Source organism: Podarcis liolepis, assembly GCF_965112155.1.
Source record: "Podarcis liolepis genome assembly, chromosome: 6".
NCBI lineage: Eukaryota > Metazoa > Chordata > Lepidosauria > Squamata > Lacertidae > Podarcis > Podarcis liolepis.
Window position 1 is genome coordinate 97,481,492 of NC_139559.1, and position 13,870 is coordinate 97,495,361.

The 13,870-nt window shown below is 43.4% G+C and overlaps 2 protein-coding genes across 3 annotated transcripts in view; one reads left to right on the top strand and one right to left on the bottom strand.

Moving 5' to 3' along the window:
- Window positions 1-6,202, bottom strand: part of RGL1 (ral guanine nucleotide dissociation stimulator like 1) — a 122,912-nt gene extending 116,710 nt beyond the window's left edge. The window contains exon 1 of one of the 2 annotated variants that reach the window (XM_083507115.1): window positions 6,025-6,202. The gene's annotated coding sequence lies outside the window, so the exon portion shown is untranslated. The remainder of the gene's footprint in view (window positions 1-6,024) is intronic. The other variant, XM_083507117.1, reaches the window with a different exon arrangement.
- Window positions 1-13,870, top strand: part of DARS2 (aspartyl-tRNA synthetase 2, mitochondrial) — a 1,012,941-nt gene that overhangs the window by 867,759 nt on the left and 131,312 nt on the right. The gene's annotated exons all lie outside the window — the stretch shown is intronic.

Consider the following 13,870-nt stretch of genomic DNA (forward strand, 5'->3'; position numbering starts at 1 on the left):
GGTGCAAGATCACGGGGGTTCCAGGTGCTTACACAGGGTTCATGTTTCCTACTGGAAATGAGGCACAGTGGAGACTGTGGTGTCTTTGTGATATATGGTTTATTTACACATATATGTGCTCCAACCCTCTCTCCAGCTTGCTGCCTTTATTAGCCTACAACATTTTTTCTTCTAGGTCACATCGCAGCCAACCCTAAAAAAAACTCTACCTCAAACTCTGCCTTTGTCTTCTAACTAACTCTGAGTCTGGCCCAGAATCTGTACTTTCTTAATGGCAGATTACCTTTCCTTTGTTCTCTTAATGGCCCATCTCCTAGACCATCTCCTGAGCATGGTAAACTGGGTCCAGGGATTAAGGGTCTGGCATCCAGTTTAACTCTCTAAGCCTTGTTTCAATTCTAACACACGAATGTAGGGGAGTCTGGCACCCACAAACACTATGTATCTAACTAAAGACTTATACATGTGATATTTTTGCATTTTACTAGCTCCTGGTCCTCCAGAACCTCAGTCCCAAGATACTCTACCAAAGCTATGCTCCTCTCCTCAAGCCACACCCCATCCCAGTCCTACTGCAGTCCTTGAACTGCAGTCATGTCTCTTGCTGGCCTTGAGAGACAGGGCTTTGTGGAAACCTCTGGCTTTTGCATGGCTGGAATGTAGCTTACTACAAGTGGTGGCCATTTTAGGTGCATTCAAATGACACACAAACACGGACATACAGGTCCTTTTGGAACTGGAAAAGGGAAGAATGGGGGCAGAACAGGGTGAGGTAACATGTTCCACCAACATGCACAGGGGCCAGGAACGGAACCCCCACACAAAATGGTGGTCATTTGTATACTAAAGTGTTACATTTCTTGTTCCACTCAGTTTTGCTTCCCCCCCCCGCCCACCTAAAAGTTGCTTGTGACAGAATGTGGCCCTTGAGGTGAAACCCGTTCCCTGTCACTGCTTTAGAGCTATTTTTGGATATTAATTGGCCTGTTGGTAAGCTTTTGTGATAATTTTTTTGAAAAATTCTATCTTTAATTCATGCTGGCTAAGGAGAACATTTTATTACATTGCTGGCATCATTTAAGCACCACCGCACTATATACACAAGAGTATATAGTATGTAGAGAGCCAAAATATGAACTCATGATATTCTGATTGAGGCAGACCGTGATGAGGCCTTGGTTTTGGAATGTGTGAGATACTTTTCTTTCTCCTTTCTTTTAAGTCTTGACAGATAAAATAACCCAGCAACTACTAAATGTGTCCTGGGAAAATTTATTATTATTATTTATACCCCGCCCATCTGGCTGGGCTTCCCCAGCCACTCTGGGGGAAATCTGGCATAGCTAATAATAATTGGGTTCATACAAGGATAAAATAAATCATATTTTGCTTACGACATTCTTAGCTGTCCAAAACTCCAAGTTCTACATCTGTCACTATTCTTTTTATTTAAGTCTTCCTTTCACAGCAGCCTCATTCATTGCACGTCCCATCCTAACTCCAACACACATGCACACAAAGTCTGGCAAGGCTATGGCAAATGGGAGGAGCTATAAGACTTTCAAGACTGGGCCCAAAGGTGCAGGCCTACAGTCCTTGTTGCCACACACAGGTCATGTGTGAAAAGGTCTCCTGCAGCTTGAGAAGCCAGAAGGCAGGAGAATATTCCATCCGCCACATTCCACAGCAATACAGACAGGGAGACACTGTTACCAGTTCTGCTAGCAAGTTTGTGCATGCACGCTTATGCTTAAATATACATGAGAGAGAAAAGGAGCCAGTTAGATGGTGGCAACATCTGTCAAAATCTTAGCTGAGGATCAAACAGCGACAGACAACAGACATACAGCAGGCATCCTAAGCTACCTTTGAAACTGCCTTTCTGAATCACAAGGTATTCCTAATAGCTGATGAGAAATCCAGAGCCTGTCTTTTTAAAAGTATTTCACATACAGCAATTAGGCTCTTCTTAAAAAGAAAAGAGAAAAAAAGGGGGGGACTTTCTCTTGTACAACCCAAGTGAAGCATTTACGTTCTGTTCTTTTTTTAAGAAGAAAATCTGCATACATTTCATTTATAACAGCACATGTTTTTGCACTGTGCTTTTTCCATAGGCGTTCCTTCAGATACTTTAGACAGAGCAACAACTGCATCCAGATGTCTTTGGCTTCTTGCACACAACAAGCCAAGTCAACAGCCCCACTCTATGCATATGCCCAGACCTGGAAGTTACTGACTGAACTGTTGCACCTCTTTGGCACTCTTTATCAAAGAAGCAGAAAGCTACATCAGAAAATAAACTAGGCTTTCCATACATTCGGAAACTTCCGGACATGCCAGGAAATTGGACTCCTAAAATGGTGCCCTGAGGGAAAATTTGAATTTTAAGAGATGTCAGAAATTTCCTGTATGTATTTTCTGCTGAGCAGTGAAAGGAATGCCCCCCTCCCAAAGTGCACTAGCGCCCCCCACCTCCCCCTGCAGCCCCAACTGAGGAGGAGGGGAGCGTGGAGGACAGTGGAAAGAGGGTGAGAGAAGGCCCAAGCGCCTGCCAGCCACCTAGAGAGGAAAATAAAGACAACTCGGTTATCCTCCCCCACCTTCCTCCCCCCTTGAGAGCCGCTGCGTTACCTTCTCAAAGAAGGACAATAGCTCCCCTTTCCAGGACGCAGAGCCTGTGGCCACTTGCTCAGGAGCAGGTCCAAAGGAACTTACCTCCTCAGTCCCACCCCCCCTCCCCCTGGTGGGAAAGAATGAAAATAAAATAAAATAAATAAATAAATAAAGTTGAAGTTGAAGTTGAAAAATTCCAGGTTCAACAATTTTGGGGGTGTCAGGAATGTTACTTTTTGAAATATGGCAAGCCTAAATAAAGCTCTGAAACAGAACAATGAGATGGGGGGGTGGAGACAGCAAAACTGACACTCTACAAGACATGGGTTAGCTTGTGACTCTCCCATTGATATGTATTGCACAAGCCCCCGTCCACCTTGGTGCAACCATCTTTCCTTAATGCAAAAACAAAACAAAAAATTGAAAAATAAATGAAAGAAACAATTAAATGCTTCCATGAGCTCATGGTACCCATCAACAGAGGGTGGCTGTTACATCCACCACAATTCCCTGCTTTGGCATTCCTTCCTTCTAACTGGACTCTGTGAGCACAGATAATTTTGTTGCATCTATGTATGAGATGTGATGGAATCCTTTGTCTACTCTCCAACAAGAGAAATAAGGAACTGTTAGCTCTAAAAGGAAGCTGCTTGATGTTTCTCTGCAAGAGTGACTACAGTGGTACCTCGGGTTAAGAACTTAATTCATTCTGGAGGTTCGTTCTTAACCTGAAACTGTTCTTAACCTGAGGTACCACTTTAGCTAATGGGGCCTCCTGCTTCTGCCGTGCCGCCAGAGCACGATTTCTGTTCTCATCCTGAAGCAAAGTTCTTAACCCGAGGTACTATTTCTGGGTTAGCGGAGTCTGTAACCTGAAGCGTATGTAGCCTGAAGCATATGTAACCCAAGGTACCACTGTATTCTAGGGTTTTCTCCTTCTGTTGGAAGGCACAACCAGAACTGTGAATTGCAGGGACAGGAAGTGAGCTATTCTCAAGGAAGGTCAGGCTTATACTTTTAACCTCTAAAACTGTTTGGGTGTAAGAGTAAAATGTGGCTCAAATGTTAAGAAAATCAAATTTCTTCAGCTATTTGGAAATTCTGGGACACACTGCCCACAGTGCAATCCTATCATCAGCTTATGTCAGCTGGATAAGGCTAAGATTCAGGGATAAGGCTAGGATTCATTAGCCAGAAAGAAGCACCTGCCTTAAGCAGCAATTGCTGTGGAGGCAGAAAGCAATGGCAAGGGATTGGAGGACAAAGCTCTGTGTTTCGTGGTCCATTTCCTCTAAGCTTAGCCTGCTGTCCTCAGATGCAGTGGAAGATTCAACTGCCAGTCCAATCGGCTTTTGTTCATAAAATGGGTGGGAGGGAGCGCACCATCTTGTCTTCTCAGTTAGCAAAATGTCTTCAGCCAGCCCAGATGGGACTGCAACTAAATCTGATCCACTAGCATAGCTCAAAACCATGGTGGTGATGATATTACCCTAGCATCGGTTTATGATGGCACAAGTACAACACCAATCATAATTAGGTAGGGAAAAAAGGCAAGTAGAGGGCCAAACTAAAGGAATTGTGGGGAGAGACTGAGCTGGATTGAGACCTTGGCAGGCAAAGGAGTAAGGTTTTAAACCCATGCCCCTTGCTGCGACCCCAATCTATTTGTCCTGAAAGGAAAGCTTCCATTGGGGAAGGATCATGAATATCACCATAGGCTACATCGGCAACTTGGTGATAGCAAACCTTGGTGAAAGGTCACTCAGCAATTTGTACTTTCCACCAACAGCCAAGGATGAAAAGGAAGATGGATAACACCTGTGTACTGAAGCAGCGTACCTGTCTGCAGAGTCCCAAGACACAGGAGGAACTTAAGCTTCACTCCTGCAAATGGGGTTGCACAGATGAGTCACCCTACACAGGTAAGTGGGAGGGAGAAGGCTCCTGAGCATCTTTCAACCCTCCCCACTAAGCATCCCAAGAAAATAAATGGGTATACACAGCACTCAGTCCATTGCCAAAGCATGTCTCATCCTCCCCTTGCATTTGGGGAACCATGTGTGCTAGCTAAGCAACTCTCGCTTGCTCAGCAGGTAGGAGCGGTAGTTTGCCAGCACCTAAACCCAAGCAAACCCTTACTACGCACTTGGATCTAAGGCTGAAACAGCCAGATGTGCCACTGACATTGGCAAGTGAGAACAACTCAATGCAAGACCATTCCTATGAGGACTCGATCTGCCATCAAACCTCAAATTATGATCCTTAGACGAAGGGTGGTACATAAATTTAATAAATAATTAAATAAATAATAAGTGAGCCAGCCTTTCTAATTTCCTAGCCCTGGTTAGAAGGGTTTGACAGCTGCACAAGCAAAAAACAAAACAAAACAAAACAAAATGCTGTGAGGAATATGTTGAGGAGCATATAATGTGTTTCATAGCCAGTTTAATCTTAAAGGAAAGTTAATAAAACATAATTAGGAAATAATAGTACTCATATATGAACTGCAGAAGTCTCCTATTCCAGGCACTCTATTTGTCCCATCTGAACTCCAACAGACTGGGGAGGTTTTGCTTTCAAATTTCATTGGAAGGTGGCATCTCTGGAGGAGGTAAACTAAGACCTTCATGCCCCTTCCCAGCATTCTGCTGCAATACCAGCTCTGGCGAGGAGCCCAAACAGCAAAGCAAGTGCAATTGGTGTGAACAGGGAATGCATTATTATTGGGTGGTATCAGTCATGGTAAATAATTTCACTGGGTCTACTCTGAGTAAAATTTAGATGACTGCCTATTTGTTGTTGTTGTTAAGAAGAAATTTCACAAATAAAGCCAGCAGCAAAATAACTAGATTTCAGCACCAAACCAAGCACTTGACAGTGTAACAAGCCAGACATATCTGTGATGCGGAGAATATCAAGGTCCTCATGAGAAAATATAAGCCAGCTGGGTAGCATCCTCAGAGCAGAGTGAACTTTGACGCACCCTGAATGAAACAAATACATGCCTGTCCACCCCGTGTGATGCAAGCACACATTGGCACACAAAAGGATTAAGATGTATTCCCTGCAGACACGAACTACGGAAAGCATCCAGCTATCTAATTATGCTTTTCCTTTCCTTATCTCCTGAGCTGTCAGGAACCCACGGATCTGCAGCATATCCTTTGTGTCTCTACCCCATCCATCCTCTTTATGCCGTTCAGCATATTGGTCTGTGCATGCAACAAAACAAAAACTATGCATCTTTTAAAATAATCATCAGAATGCACTGCATTGCAAACGGAGCCATGTCTCTCCACACTACAACAGCCTGGAAGGAATTAAAACTGCATATTTGGTAGATTATTGCAACAAGAATGTTATCTCTATATAGTTATACAAACACACAGAAAATGGAATCAAGCTACTCACAGAGAGAACCACAGGGAAGGTCTCCATTTCCTCGATTTCATCTGACTGCATTCAAAGCCAGGGCTGCAGCAAGCAGGAACAGCAAGCTAGCAGCACTCAAGACTCACATCCGCAGTACCTTAGCCAGGAGGAAGAGGGGAAGGACTGGGGATCCTCTTGCCTTGGGGGCATCATCTGACCAGGTAGAGCGCTGTACAGACCAGAGATTTATCAAGGATAATCGAAGCATTTGACATTGGGTTCTACCAGCAAATAGCCAAGGATGAAATCAGACACAGGTTACTGATCTGTTCTTGGAGACTCAAGGGAAGAAATCTATGCCACACAGCATGAAAGAAACAGCATCAAATTCTGTTCTTCGTATAAATCCAGCTTTATGACATTTAGAGAACTTGCATGAAGAGATCCTAGTTCATGTGCCAGGGTTTTGTGGATTTTTTGGGTGGTGATGGAATGGTTCGATTTTTTACCCTTCTGGTTTTTAAATAAATCCTTTAGAATTTTTTTTAAAGAAAGGAATAGAAATTTAAAATTATAAACACTGACAAATAAAAATATCTAAAACAAGTTATTAAAACATGAATAATAAATGAAACATGATAACATCAAGAAACAATTCAAAGAGCAAAGCAGACAAAAAGCATATTTTCAGAAAAACCTGCTGGAAAAGAAAGCACTCACCTGCTCGCCAAAAGGTGAGCAGTAGTAGGCATGAGTAGGGCATTCAACTGTCCTAGTGCCACCACAGAAAAATATAATATTGTCCCTTATGTGAATGACAAAGACCATGGCTTTCAGAAATGATATCAGTCAATCAAAATCAGATACTCTGATCCAGGCCATCTAGGGTTTTAACACTTTCAGTTAAGCCTGGAAATGAACTAACAAACACTGCAGATGGTATAATACTGAGTTACCAGACTGAGTTAGCATTCTGTCAGTCACACTCTGGTCCAACTCAAGCTTCCAAACAATTTTCAGAGGCATCCCCACACAGAGAGCATTTCAGCAATCCAACACGGAAATTATTATTCCAGTCTTAAAGTCAGCTCCACATCAGTTTTTGATTTATTTCTAAAAAGTGCATGAAAATGTGAAAGCAGTTTCATGTACATTTCACCTAATATACATATTTCTGCAAGTTTCTCCCTGATGTAATGCATTTTTGTACTCTTTTCACAAAGAGAAGTATTTTAACATGTGCGCTTTCCTTGCATGCATGCTTTTACATATGCTTTTTTTTTTTGGCTGGAGAACTGCATTCCAAATTTTGGAGAAGTGAGAATCTATAAAAGGCAGCTGCATACTGGTATGACAGGTATGAATTAGGTAGGTTCACAGTCAAATGTAAGCTGAATAAATCCCACATCTCCATTTCTAGCTGAATGTTTCCTCTTCCTGGTTCTGCTGCAGGTGGACCAGGTAAGGACAAGCAGTCAGTTGCCTCTGGGTATGCACCTACTCAACTGGTTGACAGACAGCGACAGAGGCATGGCCTGGCAAGGAAACCAGGTCATTTAAAAAGCTTGTTGAGAGAGAAAATGAGGAAGGCAGAAAAGGAGAAGTAGAAGCCATACAGAAGGAAGGAGAGCCAGGGCTCCATGCTGCTAGGCTCAGTATGAAGCCAAGAGAAGCAAGGAAGCAGCGTCACTCCACTGGGGCTTCTCTCTCAATTGTCACAACAGCAGGAGGAGAGCAAAGGCACTTTCTACTCTGCTGAAGGGCCATTTCTATTGGGCTCCTCCTCTCCCTAAAGTGTTTCCATTCCAAAAAGTCATTATAAACTGGTTTATATTATGAACTTTATATATTATGAACATTATGAACTGGTGCCTGGGTTTGTTTGTCTGCCTCTTCCCTGCTCATCCTTTTTTGCTTTTGCACCATGTCTTTTACATTGTAAATCTTGGTTTTATTCATCTTAATATAAGCCCCTTCATGGATCACTGCCTTGCCGTGGCAAGGGGCTTGAATAACTCAGAGAAGCTATGAGCTATGCCATGCAGGGCCACCCAAGATGGACAGGTCATAGTGGAGAGTTTTGACCAAACGTGATCCACCTGGACAGGAACCGGCAAGCCACTCCAGTATCCCTGCCAAGAAAACTCCATGGACAAAGACAAAAGGCATATAAAAGTTATGACGCTGGAAGATGAGCCCCTCAGGTCGGAAGGCGTCCAACATGCTACTGAGGAAGAGCAGAGGACAAGTACAAGTAGATTCAGAGCTGATGAAGCGGCTGGGCCAAAGCCGAAAGGACGCTCAGTTGCAGATATGCCTGGAAGCGAAAGGAAAGTCCAATGCTGTAAAGAAAAATATTGCATAGGAACCTGGAATGTAAGAACCATGAACCTTAGTAAGTTGGATGTGGTCAAAAATGAGATGGCAAGAAGAATTATTGACATCCTGGGCATCAGTGAACTAAAATGGACAGGAATGGGTGAATTCAGTTCGGATGACCATCATATCTACTACTGTGGGCAAGAATCCCGTAAAAGAAATGGAGTGGCCCTCATAGTCAACAAAAGAGTGGTGAAAGCTGTACTGGGATGCAACCTCAAAAATGATAGAATGATCACGATACGAATCCAAGGCAGACCTTTTAACATCACAGTAATCCAAGTTTATGCACCAACCACTGGTGCTGAAGAAACTGAAATTGACCAATTCTATGAAGACTTACAACACCTTATAGAAATGACACCAAAGAAGGATGTTCTTCTCATTATAGGGGATTGGAATGCTAAAGTAGGGAGTCAAGAGATAAAAGGAACAACTGGCAAGTTTGGCCTTGGAGTTCAAAACGAAGCAGGGCAAAGGCTAATAGAGTTCTTCCAAGAGAACAAGCTGGACATCACAAACAAACAGCAAACCCACACATAGAGCCTCAAGGCAACAGCTCTCTCACCTGCTGCTGCTCCCCAGCAACTGGTATGGAACTTCCATATAACCAACAAAATCAAAATAAAAAAATTCCTTCTAGTAGCACCTTAAAGACCAACTAAGTTAGTTATTGGTATGAGCTTTCGTGTGCATGCACACTTCTTCACGAAATCTCATACCAAGAACTAACTTAGTTGGTCTTTAAGGTGCTACTAGAAGGAATTTTTTTATTTTGACTATGGCAGACCAACACGGCTACCTATCTGCAACAAAATCAAAATATCTACCCTCCATGAATTAATTTGCCTTTTAAAGGCACATAAACTCATAGCTGTTATATCATAGAGTGGCAGTGGATTTCATAAATCATGCATTGTAGACTTAAATTTATAGTTTTATTTGTTATCACCTTGCACACTATGGTTGAACGTTCAGCTGGGGATCATCAACATATTGACAGTAGCCCCACCCCAAATCTCCAGATAACATTTCTGGGCTTTTTATTATTGTTTTTGTATTACTGGTGTATTTTTGTTTCTAGGTATTATATTGATATTTACTTAAATGTTTTGGTGGAGTTTTTTGTTCTCTTGTTATGATTTGAGCTCAGTTTTGCTGCTTGAAAAGCAGGACACAAATATGAAATCAAATAAAAATAAATAAAATGAAAGCTATTGTTACAAATGCTGGGAGAATATCAACCACATGCCGTAAACAGACGTTGGAATTTGCAAACTCTCTCACAAAATCCAGAGTAAAGAGCTTTGTGCTGCACGATTTAAGGTGCCTTAGTCTTCCAAGAACAAAGTTGTTACATTTGGCCTGAAAGTAGGACACTGACAAATTATGTAACAAATAACCAATCATCCCAACAATAACATGTTTATGCTCTGCAATTCCTATTGTAAGCAGGCATGAAGGAGTCCAGTAAAAATGCTGTAGATGAATTAGGAAACTACCAAATTCAAAACTGATTTTTCATCATGTAAACTAGCTTATATGGATCCCAATATTTATAGTCTTAAGTAACAGTAAACTATTGTACCTACAATTCCAGATACTGTTGCTTGGTACTGTAGAGGAAAAAGAGGCATATTGTGTACAGAATGAAGCAAGACCAGCTGTACTTAAACTATGATCCAAGGACCACCAGGATGAAAATAGCAGTAAAATGCTGGTGTGTCCTAGTTTAGCAATCTACCTAACAGAAATCCCACTGAACTCAATGGAACTTACTTCTGAGCAGGCGTGTTAAAGTCACAAGCCTCTGTCTTCAGCACCACAAGCATCTGTAACTGTAATGTCAAAGGAACGCCCAGCTGCTTGCACTCACAGAGAAGCACCCATTACTCCCCCAGTGCCCACCCCCCCAATACTCTTAAGAGGGTCTCTTCTCCGGTCTTCAGGGTAGCTGGAAGTAGGAAGGCATAAAAAGTCCTCTTTTCCTTCCTTTCTGCAGTTTTAATCTGAAATCTTAGGCGCAGTACTGCACCCAGAGCTCAGAAACTGCTCGCGCTAATGAAATTCCCTGTTGCAAAATGCGCCTAGAACAACACTGTTTCGAACACTGAACTCCCTGGATCCATACAGTCATTCCATCCTGGCTAGATCTTATAAGCCATGAGCAGCAATGGTCAAGAACGTGTGGTGAGCACCCTGCAAGCACCCTGTTGTATCCTCAGGCAGCAAAAGCAAAAAATAAAATAAAAAATGATTCCACAAGATGTTACTAGATGGTAACCTTAACAGGAGGGGTGGGGCAGGCACTTGTCTATCCCCCTCCATGACTGGTCCCAGAGCCAGCAAGACTTGGGTAGAATCATAGAATAGTAGAGTTGGAAGGGATCCCAAGCGTCATCTAGTCCAACCCCCTGCAATGCAGGAATCTCAGCTAAAGCATCCCTGACAGATGGCCATCCAAGCTCTGGTTAAAAACCTCCAAGGAAGGAGAGCCCACAACCTCCCGAAAGAGACAGTTCCACTGTCAAACTGCTCCTACTGTCAGAAAGTTCTTCCTGATGTTTAGTCAGAATCTCCTTTCTTGTAACTTGAAGCCATCGGTTCAGTCCTGCCCTCCAGAGCAGAAGAAAACAAGCTTGCTCCGTCTTCCATGTGACAGCCCTGCAGATATTTGAAGATGGCTCTCACATCTCCTCTCAGTCTCTTGTCCAAGCTAAACATACCCAGCCCCTTCAACCGCTCCAAATAAGGTCTGGTTTTCAGACCCTGGATCACCTTGGTTGCCCCACTATGCACATGTTCCAGCATGTCAACATCCTTCTTAAATCATGCAAGATTTTTCTCCAGTCTGGTGTTGTTGTTGATGAAGGTCATGTCAGTCCAGAATAAAACATCACTCTTCCATGATTTGATCCTAGATCAGGGGACCAATCTGGAATGCATCAGCAAGACCTGGGGGGGGGGGGGAGTTGGAGCAGTGGGGGAGACTGGCCTAACACAGATTTGTACATCCAGATACTTGAACACCATCACACCTTGGAGAGCCAAACCCAAAATTTGTAAAATGAAACTAAAGCATCCAGGCAAAAGAACCTAACAAAAACACCATACTTCTTCCTTCCTTCCTTCATTTACATACCTTACAATCAAATAGGCATATTACAAAGAAACATGAAGCCTTGGATTGTTTGAAGACCATGTGATACTCCTGGACTTTGAACTTTTAATTACTAGATGAAGCCACGTACAAATCCACTGAAGCACATTTGAATACTGACATTTCAGTACTTAAATTTCAGAACTAAAAGGAGGCCTTTTTCATAGAATGTGTTACCAGAAGAAACAAAACCAGTTTTCTGCCACCAACATCTCTTCTATCTCTGTGTGTATCAGTGCCTTATTTAGTGACAATAAATAGTCTCTCATATAACTAATAGAAGAATGGTGTTACTTTCACACTTCCAGTGACCAAAATTATACATCACATGAACTTTCACCTAGTTCTATATAAATCCCTAATCTAATGATGTTCTTGCACTGAAAAACAGATTTTCATAAGCCACATTACCCGAGTACAACAATACACCTTCTTCCATGACAATGACAAAGATTGTTATTGTTGTTAAAATAGCTGTCTCTCTTAGTCTAGTGCTCTTCTTCCAACAGTGGTCAAACAGATGTCCATGAGAGCTAGCAGGGCAGCAGTTGAAGGAGCAAAAAGGGTGTGTGTGTGTGTGTGTGTGTTTCTTTGTGGCTGATTAGCTCTTCTCCCTGTGCAAAGGTTAGAGGGGGCAGGGTTTCTGTTGAGGCAGGTGATTAGCTGTGGGAGGAGCTTATCAGAGCTAGCAGGGCAGCGGCGCGCACAGTTTGATCCATCTTTTAGATTTAGGGGAGCTAGTCTCAAACGTTTGTTGGGGAGGACCTAGGTTTTTTTTGTGGGGGGAGTTATTTGTCCTGTCTTCACGCTTTTTATGATGGAGGACCGCTGTAGCCACCCCCAACGACACATTCTCAAGATGGAGGGGGAGGGAACAGCTGCAGTCGCCTGCGGTTCCTGCACAATGTTTGCCATCTTGCCAAAGGTTGCAGGCAGCTTTACCTGCAGCAATTGCATGTTGATTGCCCTCTTAAAAGACAAAGTCCAGCAACTGGAGGAATGTGTAGCTACGCTCCAAAGAATTAGAGAGCTGGAGCTCTTCTTGGAAGCAACAGAGCACACAGTTTCCACCAAGGAGGAGACAGGGGACTCCCTTGAGAAAGAGGCTAGTTCACCAACACAGGAGCCAGATATATGGAGAAACGTGACTCAAAGAAGTAGGAGACCCAGGGTTTGCTCTGATTGTTTAGAAATACACAATCGCTTTGAGGTCCTCTCCCCTAGCATCGAAGACGAAGAGCAGACTCCATTTGAGGATCTCTCCCTCATTACAGTCGATCAGGTATATGAAGACGAGCAGCAAAGTCAGTCCTCAGGGAATGTGCAGGCGACCTTGGAACGGACAGCTCACGGAAGAACCCCGACCAAACCTAAGAGGAGGCGTGTAGTGGTGATAGGGGATTCCCTACTGAGGGGAACAGAAGCAGTGATCTGTGGGCCTGACAAGATGTCTCGGGAAGTGTGCTGTCTCCCCGGGGCTAAGATCCAAGATGTAACTGAACGACTGCAAGGAATCATAAAACCCACTGACATATACCCCTTCCTCTTGGTTCATGTGGGAACCAATGACACTGCAAGCAATAGCCTCCAGAAGATCAAAAGAGACTACGAGGCTCTCGGCAAAAAAAATGAGAGGCACAAATACAAGATGGGTGACACCTGGCTTGAGAGCAGTACATGTGAAAAGGATCTAGGAGTCTTGGTTGACCACAAACTTGACATGAGCCAACAGTGTGACGCGGCAGCTAAAAAAGCCAATGCAATTCTGGGCCTCATCAATAGGAGTATAGCATCTAGATCAAGGGAAGTAATAGTGCCACTGTATTCTGCTCTGGTCAGACCTCACCTGGAGTACTGTGTCCAGTTCTGGGCACCACAGTTCAAGAAGGACACTGACAAACTGGAACGTGTCCAGAGGAGGGCAACCAAAATGGTCAAAGGCCTGGAAACGATGCCTTATGAGGAACGGCTAAGGGAGCTGGGCATGTTTAGCCTGGAGAAGAGGAGGTTAAGGGGTGATATGGTAGCCATGTTCAAATATATAAAAGGATGTCACAAAGAGGAGGGAGAAAGGTTGTTTTCTGCTGCTCCAGAGAAGCGGACACGGAGCAATGGATCCAAACTACAAGAAAGAAGATTCCACCTAAACATTAGGAAGAACTTCCTGACAGTAAGAGCTGTTCAACAGTAGAATTTGCTGCCAAGGAGTGTGGTGGAGTCTCCTACTTTGGAGGTCTTTAAGCAGAGGCTTGACAACCATATGTCAGGAGTGCTCTGATGGTGTTTCCTGCTTGGCAGGGGGTTGGACTCGATGGCCCTTGTGGTCTCTTCCAACTCTATGGTTCT